Source organism: Balaenoptera borealis (genome assembly GCF_965194805.1).
Source record: "Balaenoptera borealis genome assembly, chromosome: 19".
Lineage (NCBI taxonomy): Eukaryota > Metazoa > Chordata > Mammalia > Artiodactyla > Balaenopteridae > Balaenoptera > Balaenoptera borealis.
The window spans coordinates 25,321,563-25,344,519 of NC_138878.1; positions in this window are offsets into that span (position 1 = coordinate 25,321,563).

Consider the following 22,957-nt stretch of genomic DNA (forward strand, 5'->3'; position numbering starts at 1 on the left):
TGAACACTATTGGTGCAACTTGTTATGACTTAAATTGTGCCCACCCCACCCCCACCCCCACCCCCCGCAAAAAGCATGGTGAAGTCCAAACATCAATATCTCAGAATATGACCTTATTTGGAAATAGGATCTTTACAGAGGCAATCAAGTGAAAATCAGGTCATTCGGTGGGCCCTAATCCAATATGACTAATGTCCTTATAAAAAAAGGAAATTTGGACCCAGAGACAGACACACACAGAAGGAAGAATGATGTGAAGAGACAGAGAGAAGACGGCGCTTTACAAGCCAAGGAATGCCTGAGGAAGCTAGGAAGCCTGAAACAAATCCTTCCCCAATGCCTTCAGAGGTCCGACATCTGGATTCTAGACTTCTGGAATTCAGGATTGTGAAACAATAAGTTTCTATTGTTCTAAGCCACCCAGTTTGTGGTACTTTGTTACAGCAGTCCTAGGTGATGAACATACTGATCTCTGTATAGCTGTCTTCTTTTTATCCTTCAGGCTCAGCTTGGCATCCTCCAACATCCTAACTAAAGTACCTCTTTGACATAGACACACTACTATATACAAAATAGATAACTAATAAGGACCTACTGTATAGCACAGGGAACTCTACTCAGTACTCTGCAATGGCCTATATGGGAAAAGAATCTAAAAAAAGAGTGAACATAAGTATATGTACAACTGATTCATCACTTTGCTATACAGCAGGAGCTAACACAACATTGTAAATCAACTATACTCCAATAAAAAATTTTTTAAATAAATAAACGCTAATCTCCCCCCCACCAAAAAGTACCTCTCAAGAGGATGTAATGTACAGCATGGTGGCTATAGTTAATAATACTGTATTGCATATTTGTAAGTTGCTAAGAGAGTAGATCTTCAAAGTCCTCATCACAAGAAAAAAAATTTTTTTAAACTATGTATGATGATTGATATTAACTAGATCATTTTGCACTATACAGTTGACCCTTCAACAACTTGTAGGTTAGAGGCACCAAACACCCCTCACAGTAGAAAAATCCACATATAACTTTACAGTTGGTCTTCTGTATCCTCAGTTCCACATCCATGAATTCAACCAACCTCAGATCATGCAATACTGTATTTATTGAAAAAAATCTGCATATAAATTAACCCATGCAGTTCAAACCCATGTTGTTCAAAGGTCAACTGTACACAAATATTGAATCATTATACTGTATACCTGAAACCAACATATTATATGTCACTTGTACCTCAGTTTTTAAAAATTTCAGAATATTCTGATTGAAGAGCCCCGCTGAGTGTCAAGAATGGTGAATAAGGAATGACCCATTAAAAAAATACAGGTAGGCAAAAAACAAAAATAAAAAAGGAAGAAACAAAAGAAAATTTAGGAATCTATCACCCATAGAGCACCACAATCTTCTGGTCTTCTTTTCAATGATATACATTTTTCTCTACAAAAATAGGATCATGATTTTTGTGTCTTTATCACATACACTAGAACTATGCTAAATTCACTTATCTAAAGTTTCTTTTGTAAATATTGGGTTGACCAAAAAGTGCCTTTGGTTTTTAAGTAAAAATAAAAGACACATTTTTCATTGTCACCAAGAACTTTACTGAACAATGTATTCACCCTTTTGTTCCACTATTTTCTGCCATTTTTCAGGCAACTTCATAATTCTATCTTCCCAAAACTCTTTATCTTTTTGAGCAAAGAACTGTTCCAGGTGCCTTTTACAGTCTTCCAGGGAATTGAAATTTCTTCCTTAAGAGAATTTTGTAAAGACCGAAATAAATGGAAATCCGAAGGTGCAATGTCTGGTGAATAGGGAGGATGAATCAGAACTCGCCAGCCAAGCTGTAACTGTTTTTGCCTGGTCATCAAAGAAACATGAGGTCTTGCGTTATCCTGGTGAAAGATTGTGTGTTTTCTGTTGACTAATTCCAGACGCTTTTTGAGTGATGCTTTCAGTTGGTCTAATTGGGAGCAGTACTTGTTGGAATTAATCGCTTGGTTTTCCAGAGGAGCTCATAATAGAGGACTCCCTTCCAATCCCACCATATACACAACATCACCTTCTTCGGATGAAGACCAGCCTTTGGTGTGGTTGGTGATGGTTCATTTCGCTTGCCCCACGATCTCTTCTGTTCCACATTGTTGTACAGTACACACTTTTCATAGCACGCCACAATTTATTTTAAAACCGGAATGTTTTCATTACTTTTAAGTAGAGAATCATATGCGGAAATACGGTCAAGAAGGTTTCTTTCACTTAACTTATGTGGAACCCAAACATCAAAGCAATTCACATAACCAAGCTGGTGCAAATGATTTTCAATGCTTGATTTGGATATGTTGAGTATGTCAGCTATCTCCTTCGTGGTATAGTGTTGATTGTTCTCAATTAATGTCTCGATTTGATCGCTATCAACTTCAACTGGTCTACCCAACCATGGAGCGTCATCCAGCAAGAAATCTCCAGCACAAAACTTCACAAATGGCTTTTGACATGTTCGACCAGACACAGCACCTTCTCCATACGCTGCACAAATCTTTCTTTGCGTTTCAGTTGCATTTTTACCTTTCTTGAAATAATAAAGCATAATATGCCAAAATGTTGCTTTTTTTCTTGCATCTTCAATATTAAAATGGCTACCCAAAAATTCACCAATTTTGATAAGTCTTTTTTAAAATGCACACTGATATGACAGCTGTCACATACAATCTAACAAAACTGTTTCGAATGAAGTTAAAGACAACTAAGTGCTACTAGAACCATCTTATGGAAAAAACAGAATGAACCTTTTGGCCAACCCAATACCATGGGCTTTCCTACATAAGCAATCACATCAATTGCTAATACAGTTTTATTGCTTCACAAGAGGAGGGAAGGAAGGGAGGAAGGGCCTCTGAATATTCTTATGTCTGCACCTTTCTCTTCCTTCAAAGTAGGAAGCACAATCAATACCTATTCAACCTCTCTCACTTGCCTCACTTGCTCTTGGCCTCTCTCATATTTTGTGTGTTGTGTTTGTGTGTGTGTGCGTGTGTGCATAATGTAACTTTCATCAGAAAAGGAACTATGACTTTCCTATTCATGTTTATATTCTAAGCATCTGGCATGGCTTCTGGCACATAATAGCTGCTCAAGAAATAAACATATCTAATGACTCGAGAAGAACCTAAAAACAAAAACTGAATGATTTTAAAAACAGCAGCAGCAAATGAATAAGTGCAAATATTGCCTTCTGTGACATGTCCTAGAAATTTGGTGAGTTTGTCCCACCAGAATGCAATTTAAAAATGTGGCCCCAATGAAAATCTGCCCCAAACCCTTGATAAGATCCTTCTCTTTCTCTTGTTATCAAGCATCTCAGAACTTTTTGACGCATGTTACATTTTACCAGACCACTGAGTTTGTAGGGAGCCATTCAATATTCATTTGGAGCCTCTGGGAAGTCTTGCTGAGGCAGGCCCTGTAGGTTTCTTCTTTACTAGGTGGGGAAAAATTGATCAAACAAGAGAGTGCTTCACCAGATGTCAGGGAGAGTGAAGGGAATAGGAGAAAAGCTTGGTTGTTATTTACCAGCTCCTGCTGGCACCTTCATGCCTAGAAAATCAGCATTAGGGAATGGAGACTTTAAAAAAGCTGCCTCTCATTGCCCATAGCTCAAAGGTCAGAACTGAATAAATGCTAACATTGCACAGAAAATTACCTCTGAAAAGTTCCTCTCTCCTTAGATCTATATCCAACATGCAAATTTAGCAGTGTCTTATTTTTCCTTCTTAACCCCTGAGGGATGTAGATGTCTCACTTCCACACCAACAATGATGATGATTTTTTAAATTAAACCAGCATATATTTATTGAACATATACTATGAGTCAGCACAAGTTAAGGTACTGACAATAGACCATTGAACAAAACATCCAAAGTCCCTGCTGTCATGGATATGACATTCTAATGGATGAGATGAATAATAAACAAAAAATATATGTCAGATGGTGAGTCATCATGCAATTTTAATTTTCCAGACCTCTTCTCTTTTGAATGTGAAAAGGGGCGCTTTTTATAATTATTCTGGAATAAGTAAGGTAAGTAAGTGTAAAGTAAGACTGTCCTAAGCAAAAGTAGGCATCTGGTCACCCTAGGAATGAAGAAAAATAAAACCAGTATGCTCATAGAATATGGTGACACATAAACAAGAATCAGGAGACCTGGATTCTTGATCTGAATTGTTTTCCCATGTTACCTTTGGCTAGTCCCCTCAATTTCTATGAGCCATTTTCCTCTAATCATTAACTAGTTATCAGCAATCTGCCACCTGTATCACCTGGGGAATTCAAGGAGTTCTGTCGTCAAAGTATACTGACTCTCTAGAGGAATGATACATGGTCTAGAAACTCGAGTTCCACTTGTTGGGGCTCAGAGCAGTCTGCCCCCAAATATGTAAAAGTAGCATAGTGATCATTTTGAATTAGTTACTTAAGAAGTGGCCAATGCAGGAGGGGTAGTTTGTCCCTCCCCTCTGTCTCCCTGAAAGCAGGAAATAAATCTCCTACATGAAAGCTACCCTCCCTGCATCTGGAGGAAGAAGGACACCCTTATCGCCAGAAAGAGGGAATTCAGGCCAAGAAGCCTATATAAACAAACTTTGTTACTTCTTTAATTTACTATCCCAAGCCCAAACTCTTTTTAGATTCTTCACTAGTTAAACACCCAAGCTTACATTCCTTTGTCCTGTCAATCCCTCACAAATTTATCGTTTCTTTGTCTAACAAGTATAAAAGCTGCCAGCTTTGGCCACTGTTTGGCCCCTCAGGATAATGTTTTTCATTTATTGGGAGGTGGAAATGTATTCCACGTATGAAATTCTTACCATTTGTGTTTGGCCTCCTTTGCGGTTCTATGGGTTGTGAGGGGCAGCACTTTAAAATGAATTTGCTGGGTGTTCTATCCATGAGAACCGGGAGGAGGCAAACTTGGTCTGAGTATTTTTCAGACACATGCCACCTACCTGCCGGAGCGAGGTCAAGGAGGACTTGCTGTTAGTCCTTCAGACTCATCTGTAGGCGGTTCAAAATGCTGGCCAAGAAGCTAGACGAGATGAGTTTTGTTCTTTGTTTTTTGACCATTTTTCTCCCAGTATCATTCTGTCTTCTTTGTTTTAACTTTTTTATTTTATATTGGAGTATAGCCGATTAACAATGTTGTGATAGTTTCAGGTGCACAGCAAAGCGACTCAGCCGTACATATACATGTATCTATTCTCCCCCAGACTCCCCTCCCATCCAGGCTGCCACATAATATTGAGCAGAGTTCCCTGTGCTATATAGTAGGTCCTTGTTGGTTATCCGTTTAAATACAGCAGTGTGTACATGTCAATCCCCAACTCCCTAACTATCCCTCCCCTCCCTGGTCACCATAAGATCATTCTCTCAGTCTGTGAGTCTGTTTCTGTTTTGTAAATATGCTCATTTGTATCATTTCTTTTTAGATTCCACATGTAAGCGAGATCATACAATATTTCTCTTTCTCTGTCTGACTTACCTCACTCAGTATGACAATCTCTAGGTCCATCCATGTTGCTGCAAATGGCATTATTTCATTCTTTTTTATGGCTGAGTAACATTCCATTGTATATATGTACCACATTTTCTTTATCCATTCCTCTGTTGATGGACATTTAGGTTGCTTCCATGTCTTGGCTATTGCAAACAGTGCTGCAATGAACACTGGGGTGCATGTATCCTTTCGGACCACGTTTTTCTCCAGATATATGCCGAGGAGTCGATTGCAGGGTCATATGGTAGCTCTATTTTTAGTTTTATAAGGAACCTCCATACTGTTCTCCATAATGGCTGTACCAGTTTACATTCCCACCCACAGTGCAAGAGGGTTCCCTTCTCTCCACATGAGATGAGTTTTTTTTTAATTAGAAAAACAGCTCTGGAGGTTACTGGAAATCACTCTGAAGAAGGAAGGGCGTCACTACTGCAGGGGTGGGAGTGGACTCAAAGTGGAGAGAGCATGGAGATTGTTGTGTGTTGGGCTTGGGTGGGCTTGTTTTGATTTGACAGTGGTGTGGCCTGGACTGGGGAGAAAGCTTCCTCCCTGGTGATGCATGAGACAGAACCAGCCTCAGCTTGGATAATCCCACAGGAAGTTCGTCTGTGGGATGCAATGCTGAGCCACAGAAGACCAGCATCTGGGTTGTAAGTCTGGATACAGACTAAAAATGACTAAGGAGCTGGAGGAGGTCGGGGCAGGATGAGATGGGCAGCTGAATTCCTGGCACTTAGGCTAACTTGCTACAGGCTGAAAGCAGCTTAAGGCAAAAGCTGTTACCTACACTATAGTCTTCAAAATTCACCAGAAGAGTTCTGCACCTGGGGCTTAAAGCCATTTGAGATCCATTTTTGAGGAAAGGGAAACAACAAAATTGCATTTAAATTTTTCCCAGTGGAAAAAATGGCATCTGCTCAAAACAAAATAACCAGCGATCACACATTTTCTTTTTAGTATGAAAATATTATTAGCATAATTGGTTTCTGCAGCGCTGCCATTGGGGACAACTGGGCAGGGGAAGTTGTGTGCCTTATCCCAGCTTCAGCTTGTTATTTCATGGCAATATAAAGAATGACAATTTTCACCGAAATGGGTCAAGATAAATGGTCCCCTCTCTGCCTAGGGCTTTCTGAAAGGGAGTCCCTGTTGCTACCCAGATTTCTGGATACTGGTCTCCAAGAGATCACATTTTTGAGGCTGAGGTTTTTTAGGGTTATTATCAAGGCACCAGGGACCAAAAGCCCACCTGGGAGTAGGTGTCCAACAATGGTAAGTATTTTCATCTTGAACTCCAATTCTGGATCTCACCATTTAAAAGGCACATGACCGAAACAAGACAAAACCAGAGGAAAGTCATAGGTAACGTTACAGAAACAAAGGTAGAAGGAGAATGTAAAACCGTGGAACACCACGGTAACTAAAGGACCAAGAGATAACTTATCCTGGAAAGTAAAATGCATTATGATCTGTGGGTTTCTGGAGGAAAGAAGTAAAGCCAATGAGAATGATACTAGATTGAACAGGACTTTGGCTCAACTTGTAGAACTTTCTAAATTCTAAAAAGGTCTTATATTGAGGTGCCCTCTCTTAGAAGCAGCTGAGCTGCCTGGGTAAGAACAGGCCACTCCCTGGCCTATTCTAGGGTGGAGACTTGTAGAGGAGTTGGACTGGGCAGTCTAAAGCCCCTTCAGCCCTGAGAGTGAGTGATTTTATAAAACTTGCCCCAAGGTCCAGCCTGTCTCACTTAACCAGTTTGGGCTTCAGAGATAACATTTGTAGAACTTTTAATTTGTAGAATCCGAAAGATGTCTACCTGTACTGGTGAGGGAAATTCAAGGGCTGGGCACCTCTGTTCTTTTTACGTTAAGATTCCCTTGCCCCAAAGGCTCATCATTTGGCATAAAGAAGAAGTAGCTGCTCTGTCAAATTTTTCTTTGTTTCTCCTCTAATGTACTAATTGTCTAGCCAGCCTATAAGGCTCCAGGCAATTTAGAGTCATCCTTTCTCTGACTTCTTATCATCTGCAGGGTGAAGCCCAAAGTTGGTCCATGAAATCTTCCATGGTCTGGCATCTGCCTCTCTCTTCAGGCTCATTTGCTTTTCTCTCCCCCCACTCCACATACTCCTATTACAACTCTGTCAAGAGCTTCTGAGCACTTCTGAAGAAGTCCCTCCTCTGAGATTCTTGTACAATACACAGATTTGTGTAATACACATGTTTCCATAATTATACTTATCACACCATACTCTGAATACCCTATTCCGTTGTGTGCTCCTTGGGAGAAGGGCTTTAAGTATTCACATCTAAATGTCCCATTACCTAATATATCACTATGTACAGAGTAGACCTTCAATAAATACTTTAAATGAATCATATATAACCACAGTAGCATGAAATTGAATATATAGCTTTTAAAGCCAGAGACAACAGCCTTTTTATGGATTCTAGTAAAATACACAGAGTAGTTTTTTTTTAAATACTGTTGGCAATTCAGTAAAAGGATACATTGTCTCTGGCATAAATTCTTTATTCTTCTCAAATTATATTAAATGCACTTAACTGGAACAATATTGTTCATTTGACAATATCAATATTTTTGGTCACATATATTGTCTTCAGCTTTTCTTCTCTCCTCTCCGTAATTTTTGTTCTTTCTTCCATCCTTCATTTTCAACCTATTGCCCATCTCTGGTAACTAAGCTAAGCTGCTCTTCATCTCCCCTTGAAGTCTTCCTTTCTCTTCTTCTAAAACATTTTTCATTACATATTAGATGCCAGAAGTAGTGAGTTTCGTACTGAAGACACAGAAATTAAGGGAACATGTTTTTCATTTAATGACCTCATTATCTAGTGGAGAGAACAGAGAAGAGAAACAAAACTAAAGTATGGTAAGTGTGGGAACAGGGAGTGGTAAGGATAGAGAGTTACAGGAAAACAGAGATGAGCCACCCACCTTAATGGGGATAGCCTGGAATGCTTTCCAAAGGAGGTGATGCTCCATTCCATTTTAATATCCTACCATAAATTGACTTGCCCAAACCCCATAACTGGAATCAACATATTCTGTAAGTGGAAAAGTCAACTTCTACGTCCAGAATGAAAAAACTCCCAAAACACTGGTTATGGGAGTCATAAGCAGCATCTATTCCTGTAGGAGCCTATAATAGCTGTGTCTCTTCATTCTAGTCACCTTCACCATGGGTACTAATTGCTGAAGGGCTATATTGATCTTCTAGTAATTCACATCAGCCGTTAGGAATGGCTAGAGAAAGACTAAGAGTAGATATGAACACAGACTGGTTTCCATAACTTAAATATTCAATAATGGAAAAAAAACTGACTGACTAAACAGCAACGTATCCATAAGATGAAATATTTGAAATTCAATAAAAATAATGGCATAGATCTACATTTATTGACTAGGAAACATGCCCACGACATGATTTTGAGTGGAAAGGCAGTTTACAGCACAGCACAGACAGTACTGTTTCACTTAAGGTGAAATGCACACAATCAGTGATGTGCACAAGAAGACATAGAAAGGTATCTGAGCAGGATATTAATCAAAATGCACCATTTTTTTGCATGCCCTAGATGGAAAATTTGTGTTGAATTTATCTTTCTTCTTTGTATGATTGTGGGTTTGATTTTTTTTAAATTAGTATGTCACTGGAAGAGCAGTAGTAACATTTGAGAGCAGGGCTCCAGAATCTGTTAAATTCAAGCTCCTTCATCTACTGACTTAAAGACCAGAGGCAAGTAGCCAATCCTGTTTCTGCTTCAATTCTTCATCTGTGAAATAGCAGTAACAGTACCTAACTCAAATAGGTGGTCTGAGGATTGAGAAATAGGCACAGTATGCTTAGAACGGTCCCTGGAACATAAGTGTTTAATGAATTTTAATAATTGGTACAAAGATTATTTAACAAAAGCAATAAAAATATAATTTAAATTATATGGCTTACTCCTTTACTTTCTTCAAATCTTGAGTCAAATTTCATCTCCTAGAGCATTTCGCTGACCAACCTAAAATTGCAAACAACTGTCCCACCCTCACCAGTGTAAGCTCTCTCTCTCCCTCTCTTCTTTTTTTCTCCATAATACCTTTCCCCACTTTATTTTTCTCCTTAGCACTCACCAAAATCTAACACAGTATGTTATTTATTTTTTAATTTACTTATTCATTTATTCATTCATTCTGTTTACTGTTGGTCTCTGCCCAGTAGAATCTCAGACCCATAAAAAGAAAGATTCTTGTCTATTTGATTTATTGATGTATCCTCAGCACCTTAAGCAATGTTGGCACATGGTAGACACTCAATAAATATCTGCTGAATGAATGAATGCTAATAAAGAGTTTGCAATTATCTGATAAATGGTATATATTGTACATATCCATTCAACTTGTCCTTTTAGTAGGAAGTGCCTTGGCCAAAAATACTCACTTAATGAAACCACATCAGTCTATTTGAACTAGAGATGGAGCTTGATCCAAGGAGGTGGTGGGGGGTGGGGTGGGGGATGAATAGCTAGGGTTCGACACACAAGTGGTCTCTCTCTTTCTTACCCTGTGAGGGCAATGGTAAATAAGTATGCCAACCAGACTGGCTTCTTCTGAAGCTTTTTCTAGAGACCATCACGAGGATGAGCCAGGTGATGAACGCAAAAGAGAAGATTCACAGAAGAAGGAGAGAGGGCATAGAACAAAGTCAAGAGGGAGAGAGAAAAACTGACTAGTGCCTCCTCGACCTCTAACATCTCTCAGTTCCAAATCCAAGTCAGAGCTGCCATTCAAGAATGCACAACCTCCTCTGTTGTTTTCTGTTGGTTGGCTTGTTTCCTTTAAGTGAACTGAATTCGTTTCTCGTCCTTAGAATCCAAAGAACTAAGTTAACAACTGAAAACTGATTAACTAGAATAAGTAGGATACAAAATTGTACTGAGTATAATCACAGTTATTGTTATTATTACTACTTTTAATATGCTTGAAAAAAAAAGACTAGAAGGAAATGATCCATCATGTCATGGCACAAATGGTTTCTTCTGAATAGCAAATTAGGTTATGATTATTTTTCTTTTGTAATATATTTTAATATTTATCTTCCAAATTTGGCACGATGAGTATGCTAAGAGCAAACATTTTAGGCACTTAAATACCACTATGTAGTAAGTACTCAATACTTACTATTTGTTCATTTATTTATCAAAAACTCAAATGAAGCACCTACCATTTACCACCTGTCTCTACAGAGCAGTAAGATGATGTCATTAGTAAGTTTCAAGAGTTATTTAGAATCACTGGCCAGAATATCCTTAAAAATTAATATTATATTTTAAAACTACTGTGAATTCTAATAGTACTTTCTTATGTGAAAATTAATTGCTTTTGAGAAGGACAAGGTATAGAAAAGCCTTTTTCAGCTCTACCCTCAGGAATGATGATCAGATTTTGATGTTTTTACCTGTAGAAGAAGATGAAGTTCTAAGTGTTAATTCCACTATCATTAATATTATGATCCTAATTATTATCATTATACAATTTTATAGCACCTTTCATCTTACAGTCTTGCACTAACTAACTGCTTTGTCTAGGAACTGAATAACTCTGCACTGAGTCTGATGAAAATTTCTAGATGAAAAATAAATTAGATTGTCATAATGGGGTTCACATGTCTGCTGATGAAGTGGAATGAAACTAACGTGGTTGGTTTCACCTTCTTTTAAATCTGATATAATCTGAGCTGAACAGAGACTGACTGAAAAGTCCTGAAATCATCTCCCCCAGAATGTGAAGAGTGACAGTATCTGATCCAGCGGTTCCAGCGAGTGCATTCAATTTTGAAAGGCCAGTTAGATAAGGGAATACTGGCACAACTCTCCAGATATCTACTCCCCAATTAATAATGTCGTTTTCTGTTTTTCTAAGTGAGGACTGGGAAACTTGTCTTGGCATTACCAGCCTCTGCTTGGAGCTTATACTTTTCACAGATGGTGACTGCTCCAATTCCACAGCTTTGGAAAAATGTGGGGAGAGGTGATGGAAGATGATAGGGAGAATAAGGATAATAATACAGAAGGGCAAAGGCTGCTTCGTCAGGCTCCCCCACACCTTGGGAACCCCTGGCCCCACCATGACCGTGCCTTGGCTAATTTCAGATACTCAGACTCCACCTTTACTTTCACCTATGTTGGCGGCACCAAAAGATGTGCATGTCTTAAATATCGTGAGGAGGTCCTTCCAGATGGTGGAGGAGTAAGACGTGGAGATCACCTTCCTCCCCACAAATACCTCAAAAATACATCTACATGTGGAACAACTCCTACAGAACACCTACTGAATGCTGAAAGAAGACCTCAGACTTCCCAAAAGGTATGTGGCTGACAGGGTCTTGGTGCTCCAGCCGGGTGTCAGGCCTGAGCCTCTGAGGTGGGAGAGCCGAGTTCAGGACACTGGACCACCAGAGACCTCCCAGCTCCACATGATACCGATTGGCAAGAGCTCTCCCAGAGATCTCCATCTCAACACTAAGACCCAGCTCCACTCAATGACCAGCAAGTTCCAGTGCTGGACACTCCATGCCAAACAACTAGCAAGACAGGAACACAACACCACCCATTAGCAGAGAGGCTGCCTAAAATCATAATAAGTTCACAGACATCCCAAAACACACCACCGGACGCGGTCCTGACCACCAGAAAGACAAATTACAGCCTCATCCACCAGAACACAGGTACCAGTCCCCACCACCAGGAAACCTACACAACCCACTGTACCAACCTTACCTGTGGGGTGCAGACACCAAAAACAACTACAAACCTGCAGCCTGTGAAAAAGAGATCCTAAACACAGTAAGTTAAGCAAAATAAGAAGACAGAGAAATAGGCAGCAGATGAAGGAGCAAAGTAAAAACCCATCAAACCAAACAAATGAAGAGGAAATAGGTAGTCTACCTGAAGAAGAATTCAGAGTAATAATAGTAAAGATGATCCAAAATCTTGGAAATAGAATGGAGAAAATACAAGAAACGTTTAACAGGGAACTAGAAGAAGTAAAGAGCAAACAAACAATGATGAACAACACAATAAATGAAATTTAAAATTCTCTAAAGGAATCAATAGCAGAATAACTGAGGCAGAAAAATTGATAACTGACCTGGAAGATAAACTAGGGGAAATAACTACCACAGAGCAGAATAAAAAAAAAAGAATGAAAAGAATTGAGGACAGTCTCAGAGACCTCTGGGACAACATTAAACGCACCAACATTCGAATTATAGGGGTCCCAGAGGAAGAAGAGAAAAAGAAAGGCACTGAGAAAATATTTGAAGAGATTAATAGTTGAAAACTTCCCTCATGTGGGGAAGGAAATAGTAAATCAAGTCCAGGAAGCGCAGAGAGTCCCAAACACGCCAAGACACATATTAATCAAACTATCAAAAAGTAAAAACAAAGAAAAAATATTAAAAGCAGCAAAGGAAAAGAAACAAATAACATACAAGGGAATCCCCATAAAGTTAACAGCTGACCTTTCAGCAGAAACTCTGCAAGCCAGAAGAGAATGGCAGGACATATTTAAAGTGATGAAAGGGAAAAACCAACAACCAAGATTACTCGACCCAGCAAGGATCTCATTCAGATTTGACAGAGAAATTAAGACCTTTACAGACAAGCAAAAGCTAAGACAATTCAGCACCACCAAACCAGCTTTACAACAAATGCTAAAGGAACTTCTCTAGACAGGAAACACAAGAGAAGGAAAAGACCTACAAGAACAAACCCAGCGGAGGAGCTCCAAGATGGCGAAAGAGTAAGACGTGGAGATCACCTTCCTCCCCACAAATACACCAAAAATACATCTATATGTGGAACAGCTCCTACAGAACACCTACTGAACACTGGCAGACCTCAGACCTCCCAAAAGGCAAGAAACTCCCCACGTACCTGGGTAGGGTAAAAGAAAAAAGAAAAAACAGACAAAAGAATAGGGTCGGAACCTGCACCAGTGGGAGGGAGCTGTGAAGGAGGAAAGGTGTCCACAAACTAGGAAGCCCCTTCGCGGGCGGAGACTGCGGGTGGCAGAGGGGGGAAGCTTCGGAGCCACGGAGGAGAGCGCAGCCACAGGGGTGCGGAGGGCAAAGCGGAGAGATTCCCGCATGGAGGATCGGTGCCGAGCAGCACTCACCAGCCCGAGAGGCTTGTCTGCTCACCCGCCGGGGCGGGTTGGGGCTGGGAGCTGAGGTTTGGGCATCGGAGGTCAGATCCCAGGGGGAGGACTGGGGTTGGTTGCGTGAACACAGCCTGAAGGGGGCTAGTGCACCACAGCTAACAGGGAGGTAGTCCGGGGAAAGTTTGGACCTGTCTAAGAGTCAAGAGACCAAGAAGCCTGTGTGCAAGCACAGGTCACTATCCACACCTCCCCTCCCGGGAGCCTGTGCAGACTGCCACTGCCAAGATCCCGTGATGCAGGGACAACTTCCCTGGGAGAACACACGGTGCCTCAGGCTGGTGCAACGTCACGCCTGCCTCTGCAGGCTCGCCCCGCACTCCGTACCCCTCCCTCCCACCCAGGCCTGAGTGAACCAGAGCCCCCGAATCAAGTGCTCCTTTAACTCCATCCTGTCTGAGCGAAGAACAGATGCCTTCAGGCGACCTACAGGCACAGGCGGGTCCAAATCCAAAGCTGAACCCCGGGAGCTGTGCAAACAAAGAAGAGAAAGGGAGATTTCTCCCAGCAGCCTCAGGAGCAGCGGATTAAATCTCCACAATCAACTTGAGGTACCCTGCATCTGTGGAATACATGAATACACAACGTATCATCCCAATTTGAGGAGATGGACTTTGGGAGCAACGATATATATATTTTTTACCCTTTTTCTCTTTTTCCATGTGGATGACAGGCTCTTGGTGCTCCAGCCACTCATCAGTGCTGTGCCTCTGAGGTGGGAGAGCCAAGTTCAGGACACTGGTCAACAAGAGACCTCCCAGCTCCACGTAATATCAAACGGAGAAAATCTCCCAGAGATCTCCATCTCAATGCCAAGACACAGCTCCATTCAACAACCAGCAAGCTACAGTGCTGGACACCCTATGCCAAACAACTAGCAAGACAGGAACACAACCCCACACATTAGCAGAGAGGCTGACTAAAATCACAATAAGGCCACAAACACCCCAAAACACAACACCAGACGTGGACCTGCCCACCAGAAAGACAAGATCCAGCCTCATCCAGCAGAACACAGGCACTAGTCCCCTCCACCAGGAAGCCTACACAACCCACTGAGCCAACCTTAGCCACTGGGGACAAACACCAAAAGCAATGGGAATTACGAGCCCGCAGCCTGTGAAAAGGAGACCCCAAACACAGTAAGTTAAGCAAAATGAGAAGACAGAGAAACACACAGCAGATGAAGAGGCAAGGCAAAAACCCACCAGACCTAACAAATGAAGAGGAAATAGGCAGTCTACCTGAAAAAGAATTCAGAATAATGACAGTAAAGATGATCCAAAATCTTGGAAATAGAATGGAGAAAGTACAAAGAATGTTTAAAAAGGACCTAGAAGAACTAAAGAGCAGACAAACAGTGATGAACAACACAATAAATGAAATTAAAAATTCTCTAGAAGGGATCAATAGCAGAATAACTGAGGCAGAAGAACGGATAAGTGACCTAGAAGATAAAATAGTGGAAATAACTACTGCAGAGCAGAATAAAGAAAAAAGAATGAAAAGAATTGAGGACAGTCTCAGAGACCTCTGGGACAACATTAAACGCACCAACATTCTAATTATAGGGGTCCCAGAAGAAGAAGAGGAAAAGACAGGGACTGAGAAAATATTTGAAGAGATTATAGTTGAAAACTTCCTTAATATGGGAAAGGAAATAGTTATTCAACTCCAGGAAGCACAGAGAGTCCCATATAGGATAAATCCAAGGAGAAACACACCAAGACACATATTAATCAAACTATCAAAAATTAAATACAAAGAAAAAATATTAAAAGCAGCAAGGGAAAAAAAACAAATAACACACAAGGGAATCCCCATAAGGTTAACAGCTGATTTTTCAGCAGAAACTCAGCAAGCCAGAAGGGAGTGGCAGGACATATTTAAAGTGATGAAGGAGAAAAACCTACAACCAAGATTACTCTACCCAGCAAGGATCTCATTCAGATTTGACAGAGAAATTAAAACCTTTACAGACAAGCAAAAGCTAAGAGAATTCAGCACCACCAAACCAGCTTTACAACAAATTCTAAAGGAACTTCTCTAGGCAGGAAACACAAGAGAAGGAAAAGAACTACAATAACAAACTCAAAACAATTAAGAAAATGGTAATAGGAACATACATATCGATAATTACCTTAAATGTAAATGGATTAAATGCTCCAACCAAAAGACATAGAATGGCTGAATGGATACAAAAACAAGACCCGTATATATGCTGTCTACAAAAGACCCACTTCAGACCTAGGGACACATACAGACTGAAAAAGAAGGGATGGAAGAAGATATTCCATGCAAATGGAAATAAAAGAAAGCTGGAGTAGAAATTCTCATATCAGACAAAATAGACGTTAAAACAAAGACTATTACAAGAGACAAAGAAGGACACTACATAATGATCAAGGGACCAATCCATGAAGAAGATACAACAATTGTAAATATTTATACACCCAACATAGGAGCACCTCAATACATAAGGCAAATACTAACAGCCATAAAAGGGGAAATCGACAGTAACACAACCATAGTAGGGGACTTTAACACCCCACTTTCACCAATGGACAGATCATCCAAAATGAAAATAAATAAGGAAACACAAGCTTTAAATGAAATATTACACAATATGGACTTAATTGATATTTATAGGACATTCCATGCAAAAACAACAGAATACACATTCTTCTCAAGTGCTCATGGAACATTCTCCAGGATAGATCATATCTTGGGTCACAAATCAAGCCTTGGTAAATTTAAGAAAACTGAAATCGTATCAAGTATCTTTTCCGACCACAACGCTATGAGACTAGATATCAGTTACAGGAAATAATCTGTTAAAAATACAAACACATGGAGGCTAAACAATGCACTACTTAATAACCAAGAGATCACTGAAGAAATCAAGGAGGAAATCAAAAAATACCTAGAAACAAATGACAATGAAAACACGACGACCCAAAACCTATGGGATGCAGCAAAAGCAGTTCTAAGAGGGAAGTTTATAGCAATACAATCCTACCTCAAGAAACAAGAAACATCTCAAATAAACAACCTAACCTTACACCTAAAGCAATTAGAGAAAGAAGAACAAATAACCCCAAAGTTAGCAGAAGGAAAGAAATCATGAAGATCAGATCAGAAATAAATGAAAAAGAATGAAGGAAACGATAGCAAATATCAATAAAACTAAAAGCTGGTTCTTTGAGAAGATAAACAAAATTGATAAACCATTAGCCAGACTCATCAAGAAAAAAGGGAGAAGACTCAAATCAATAGAATTAGAAATGAAAAAGGAGAAGTAACAACTGACACTGTAGAAATACAAAGGATCATGAGAGACTACTACAAGCAACTCTATGCCAATAAAATGGACAACCTGGAAGAAATGGACAAATTCTTAGAAATGCACCACCTTCCAAGACTGAACCAGGAAGAAACAGAAAATATGAACAGACCAATCACAAGCACTGAAATTGAAACTGTGATTAAAAATCTTCCAACAAACAAAAGCCCAGGACCAGATGGCTTCACAGGCGAATTCTATCAAACATTTAGTGAAGAGCTAACACCTACCCTTCTCAAACTCTTCCAAAATATAGCAGAGGGAGGAACATTCCCAAACTCATTCTACGAGGCCACCATCACCGTGATACCAAAACCAGACAAAGATGTCACAAAGAAAGAAAACTACAGGCCAATATCACTGATGAACATAGATGCAAAAATCCTCAACAAAATACTAGCAAACAGAATCCAACAGCACATTAAAAGGATCATACACCATGATCAAGTGGGGTTTATCCCCGGAATGCAAGGATTCTTCAATATACGCAAATCAATCGATGTGATACACCATATTAACAAATTGAAGGAGAAAAAAGATATGACCATCTCAAAAGATGCAGAGAAAGCTTTTGACAAAATTCAACACCCATTTATGATTAAAACCCTCCAGAAAGTAGGCACAGAGGGAACTTTCCTCAACATAATAAAGGCCACATATGACAAACCCACAGCCAACATCGTCCTCAATGGTGAAAAATTGAAACCATTTCCACTAAGATCAGGAACAAGACAAGGTTGCCCACTCTCACCACTATTATTCAACAGAGTTTTGGAAGTTTTAGCCACAGCAATCAGAGAAGAAAAAGAAATAAAAGGAATCCAAATCAGAAAAGAAAAAGTAAAACTGTCACTGTTTGCAGATGACATGATATTATACACAGAGAATCCTAAAGATGCTACCAGAAAACTACTAGAGCTAATCAATGAATTTGGTAAAGTAGCAGGATACAAAATTAATGCACAGAAGTCTCTTGCATTCCTATACACTAATAATGAAAAATCTGAAAGTGAAATTAAGAAAACACTCCCATTTATCACTGCAACAAAAGGAATAAAATATCTAGGCATAAACCTACCTAAGGAGACAAAAGACCTCTATGCATAAAATTATAAGACACTGATGAAAGAAATTAAAGATGATACAAATAGATGGAGAGATATACCATCTTCCTGGATTGGAAGAATCAACATTGTGAAAATGACTATACTACCCAAAGCAATCTACAGATTCAATGCAATCCCTATAAAACTACCACTGGCAGTTTTCACAGAACTAGAACAAAAAATTTCACAATTTGTATGGAAACACAAAATACCCCAAATAGCCAAAGCAATCTTGAGAAAGAAAAACGGAGCTGCAGGAATCAGGCTCCCTGACTTTGGACTATCCTACAAAGCTACAGTAATCAAGACAGTATGGTACTGGCACAAAAACAGAAATATAGATCAATGGAACAGGATAGAAAGCCCAGAGATAAACCCACGCACCTACGGTCACCTTATCTTTGATAAAGGAGGCAAGAATATACCGTGCAGAAAAGACAGCCTCTTCAATAAGTGGTGCTGGGAAAATTGGACAGCTACATGTAAAAGAATGAAATTAGAACACTCCCTAACACCATACACACAAATAAACTCAAAATGGATTAAAGACCTAAATGTAAGGCCAGACACTATAAAACTCTTAGAGGAAAACATAGGCAGAACACACTATGACATAAATCACAGCAAGATCCTCTTTGATCCACCACCGAGAGTAATGGAAATAAAAATAAATAGGACCTAATGAAACTTAAAAGCTTTTGCACAGCAAGGAAACCATAAACAAGACGAAAAGACAACCCTCAGAATGAGAGAAAATATTTGCAAATGAAGCAACTGACAAAGGATTAATCTCCAAGATTTACAAGCAGCTCATGCAGCTCAATATCAAAAAAACAAACAACCTAATCCAAAAATGGGTAGAAGACCTAAACAGACATTTCTCCAAAGAAGATATACAGATCGCAAACAAACATATGAAAGAATGCTCAACATCATTAATCATTAGAGAAATGCAAATCAAAACTACAATGAGATATCATCTCACAGCAGTCAGAATGGCCATCATCAAAAAATCTACAAAAAAAAAAAAAAAAAAAAAAAAAAAAAAAAAAAAAAAAATCTACAAACAATAAATGCTGGAGAGGGTGTGGAGAAAAGGGAACCCTCTTGCACTGTTGGTGGGAATGTAAATTGATACAGCCACTATGGAGAACAGTATGGAGCTTCCTTAAAACACTAAAAATAGAATTACCATACGACCTGGCAATCCCACTACTGGGCACATATCCTGAGAAAACCATAATTCAAAAAGAGTCATGTACCACAATGTTCATTGCAGCTCTATTTACAATAGCCAGGACATGGAAGCAACCTAAGTGTCCATCGACAGATGAATGGATAAAGAAGATGTGGCACATATATACAATGGAATATTACTCAGCCATAAAAAAAACGAAATTGAGTTATTTGTAGAGAGGTGGATGGACCTAGAGACTGTCATACAAAGTGAAGTAAGTCAGAAAGAGAAAAACAAATACCGTATGGTAACACATATATATGGAATCTAAAAAAAAAAAAAAAAAGGTTCTGAAGAACCTAGGGGCAGGACAGGAATCAAGATGCAGATGTAGAGAATGGACTTGCGGACATGGGGAGGGGGAAGGGTAAGCTGGGACAAAGTGAGAGAGTGGCATGGACTTATACATACTACCAAATGTAAAATAGATAGCTAGTGGGAAACAGCCACATAGCACAGAGAGATCAGCTCGGTGCTTTGTGACCACCTAGAGGGGTGGGATAGGGAGGGTGGGAGGGAGACCCAAGAGGGAGGGGATATGGGGGTATATGTATATGTATAGCTGATTAACTTTGTTATACAGCAGAAACTAACACAACATTGTAAAGCAATTATACTCCAATAAAGATGTCACACAAAAAAAAGAATAATAATAGAGAGATAAACACCATGAGGAGACTATTCCTTCAGGCCATACTATGCCCAGGTTTCTACTTTTTGGGAACCCATATTTTGGTAAGAAGACAGACCTCTGTCTGGACACACTAATAAAAGTCAATTACGTGGGTTTTCCTTGTGATTTTTTTCACTTTGCACCACATAATGAATAGATATCTGAGGAAACAAAGAGGGAAACAAAGGATTAAAATTAAACTGAACTTCAGACTTGGAATAGACCTCAGCAACCCTAGTGCCCACTCCATTGTGGTAGCTCACAAACAAGTTACAGACACTTGGCAAATGTTAAGCTTATGTAGGTATATCCATGTGTGGTGTGGGGGATATATATGTGCTAAACATTTACATGTGTAAAGAGTTTAGATGGTATATCCACCCTACTCTTTGTCCCAAAAAACTTCTTTTCAACAAAGAATAGTAATGAGTTCCTAATGTAGAGTATATAAGAGAATTATTTCATGAAAAAAAATCAAGACAAGGGAATAGTATTAATCTACAGTGGTTTATTCCGGCCTGCAGATGATAACGTTATCTGAAATCCCAATGATCCACCCTCTTGTTATACCAATCAGTAGTTCAGACAGCAGTCTACCTCAAAGCTTACCAGTCATTTGAATTGTAGCCAATAGTCTACTTTTTCACTCCCTCTTTTCTTGAGAGCTATTGGAGGAACAATTACAATTCATGCCTGTTCTGATCTATGAGACCACAGCCAGGGGCCATTTTTGGTGACATGGTTTTTCTGTTCTGTAATAAGACTCTAACAAAGAAACCACTGGAGTGTCCAATGTCAGAAACTTTGACATCAATTTTCATGTAACTATCACACACCAGCCACTGAGCGCCTACTTTTGGCTCTTTCAAGAAGGTTGGATGCTGAACCATCAATAACTGACAACAGTGACAAGAAGATAGAGCTATCTGATGATAACCTGATGGAACCTGTCACAAGAAAGAGCTCATCTTTGCTGAACACATGCCGTGCTTCTCCTGTAAAATATGCCTTGAGTGAAAAGTAATCATGTGCATGTGTTTAATTGATGGAGAGTCCATATATTCAAATTTTATCTGGACAAACCTAGAAAAAGGAATAGACATTGTCTGTGTTTGTACAGCAATGGGTGTTGGAGGGTAAATATCTCCAATATCAAACAGACTGAATTCTTAGGAGCCAGACAAAAGTAAGTTGAGAAGGCATTTAGAGACTTGCCAAAAAAAAAATATTCAGAACAGCTTTATATATAATAGCTAAGAAGTAAAAGCAACCCAAATGTTCATCGACAGGAGAATGGCATATTCACACATGTATATACATTGTATGAATTACTGATTGATTCATACATTGATTTACATTGTATGAATGGTATATTCACACAATTTGATATATTGTGGTTTATTAATACAATGGAACACTATTTTGCAATTTTAAAAAGTAGCAAACTATTGATACATCAGCAATGCAGATGAATCTCAAAATTTCATTCTGAGAAAAAAGGAGACAAAGGAGTACATACTGTTATGATTCTGTTTATACAGAACTCTAAGAACAGGCAAAATGAATGCAATAAATTATTGAATAGTGATCCTACTTGGGACACAAATAGCTGTACCCCTAACTCTACACGTAATGAAAACTGAAGCTGCTGAAGCAGATTGGCAAGGTTACAAGAATAATTAGCAATGAAACTGAGATATGAATTCCCAGGCGTAGGCTGTCTCCTCTTGGCTCTTATATATCCAGTCAGCACATGTTTATGGAGCCTGCTCTTTGTTCCACGTGCTGTGCCAGGCATGAAAATCAAATGGCAAAAGTAAACTTGTCCTATGCCCTAACTGACAATAAAGCATAGAGGGCAGGTATATATTTATTGCAAACCAAATGTACTGGGTTCACAGTGTGTAGAATAAAACTTCTTAATAAGGTATAGGTTGCTCATCTCACACCTTTAAGCGCTCACTTTAACGCTACTCAGGAATATACTTAGCAACAACTTCAGTCCTTGGGTCATAATTTTTTCTAAGAAGGATACAGAGGCTGAAGGTCTGTCCTTACATGCAGCCATGTGAAAGGAGGCTGCCGTTTTCTGCCACATTTCCAAATCCCTCCTCCATTCCACAAAGTAAAGTCTCCCTTACTTTGGGAAATCTAAGAATTCATTTCTTCTCTCTTTATGAAGGCTATAGTTGTCATTAGCTTGTTATTCCAAGCTATGGTTGTTTTTAGCATCTACTTATTTCCCGCACAATGTTGTGAACTCCTTGAAGGCAGAGTATTATTTCATTCATCTCAGTATCGACTGAACATACATCCCCAACTGCCTATTGCCTGAACACTACCCTCTGCCTGGTAATCTGGACCCTTTCCATCATCCACTGCTATATTCTTACTTAAGCACATGTGGAACTGTCTAATATATAGGTTCTATAGCCCTATATATCATATGTTCTGAAGGAATACTGGCCCCAATGAAGGCTTAGATCTAACATAAGACATGTGTACATTGATCTTGAATTAGACCAGAGTCCCCAAACTTCAGATTTTCTCCATGACCTCAGAATCACCCATTCTCGTTCATCATCATCCCTACCTCATCGACCTAGATATCAGGTCAAACCTCAGGCTCTTGAAAGAGGGAGATAATGTGGAAAGAATAAAACTTTATCTCATTCAGCACTTTGCCCTTGGCCTCCTGGAACCAGTCACCTGAACAAACAGGGAAGCAAATATCCCTCAGGGCTAAATTCGAAAGTTCTCATGTGAAGTTACAAAATACAGGAGTAAAAATGGAAGATCATTCTTGGAA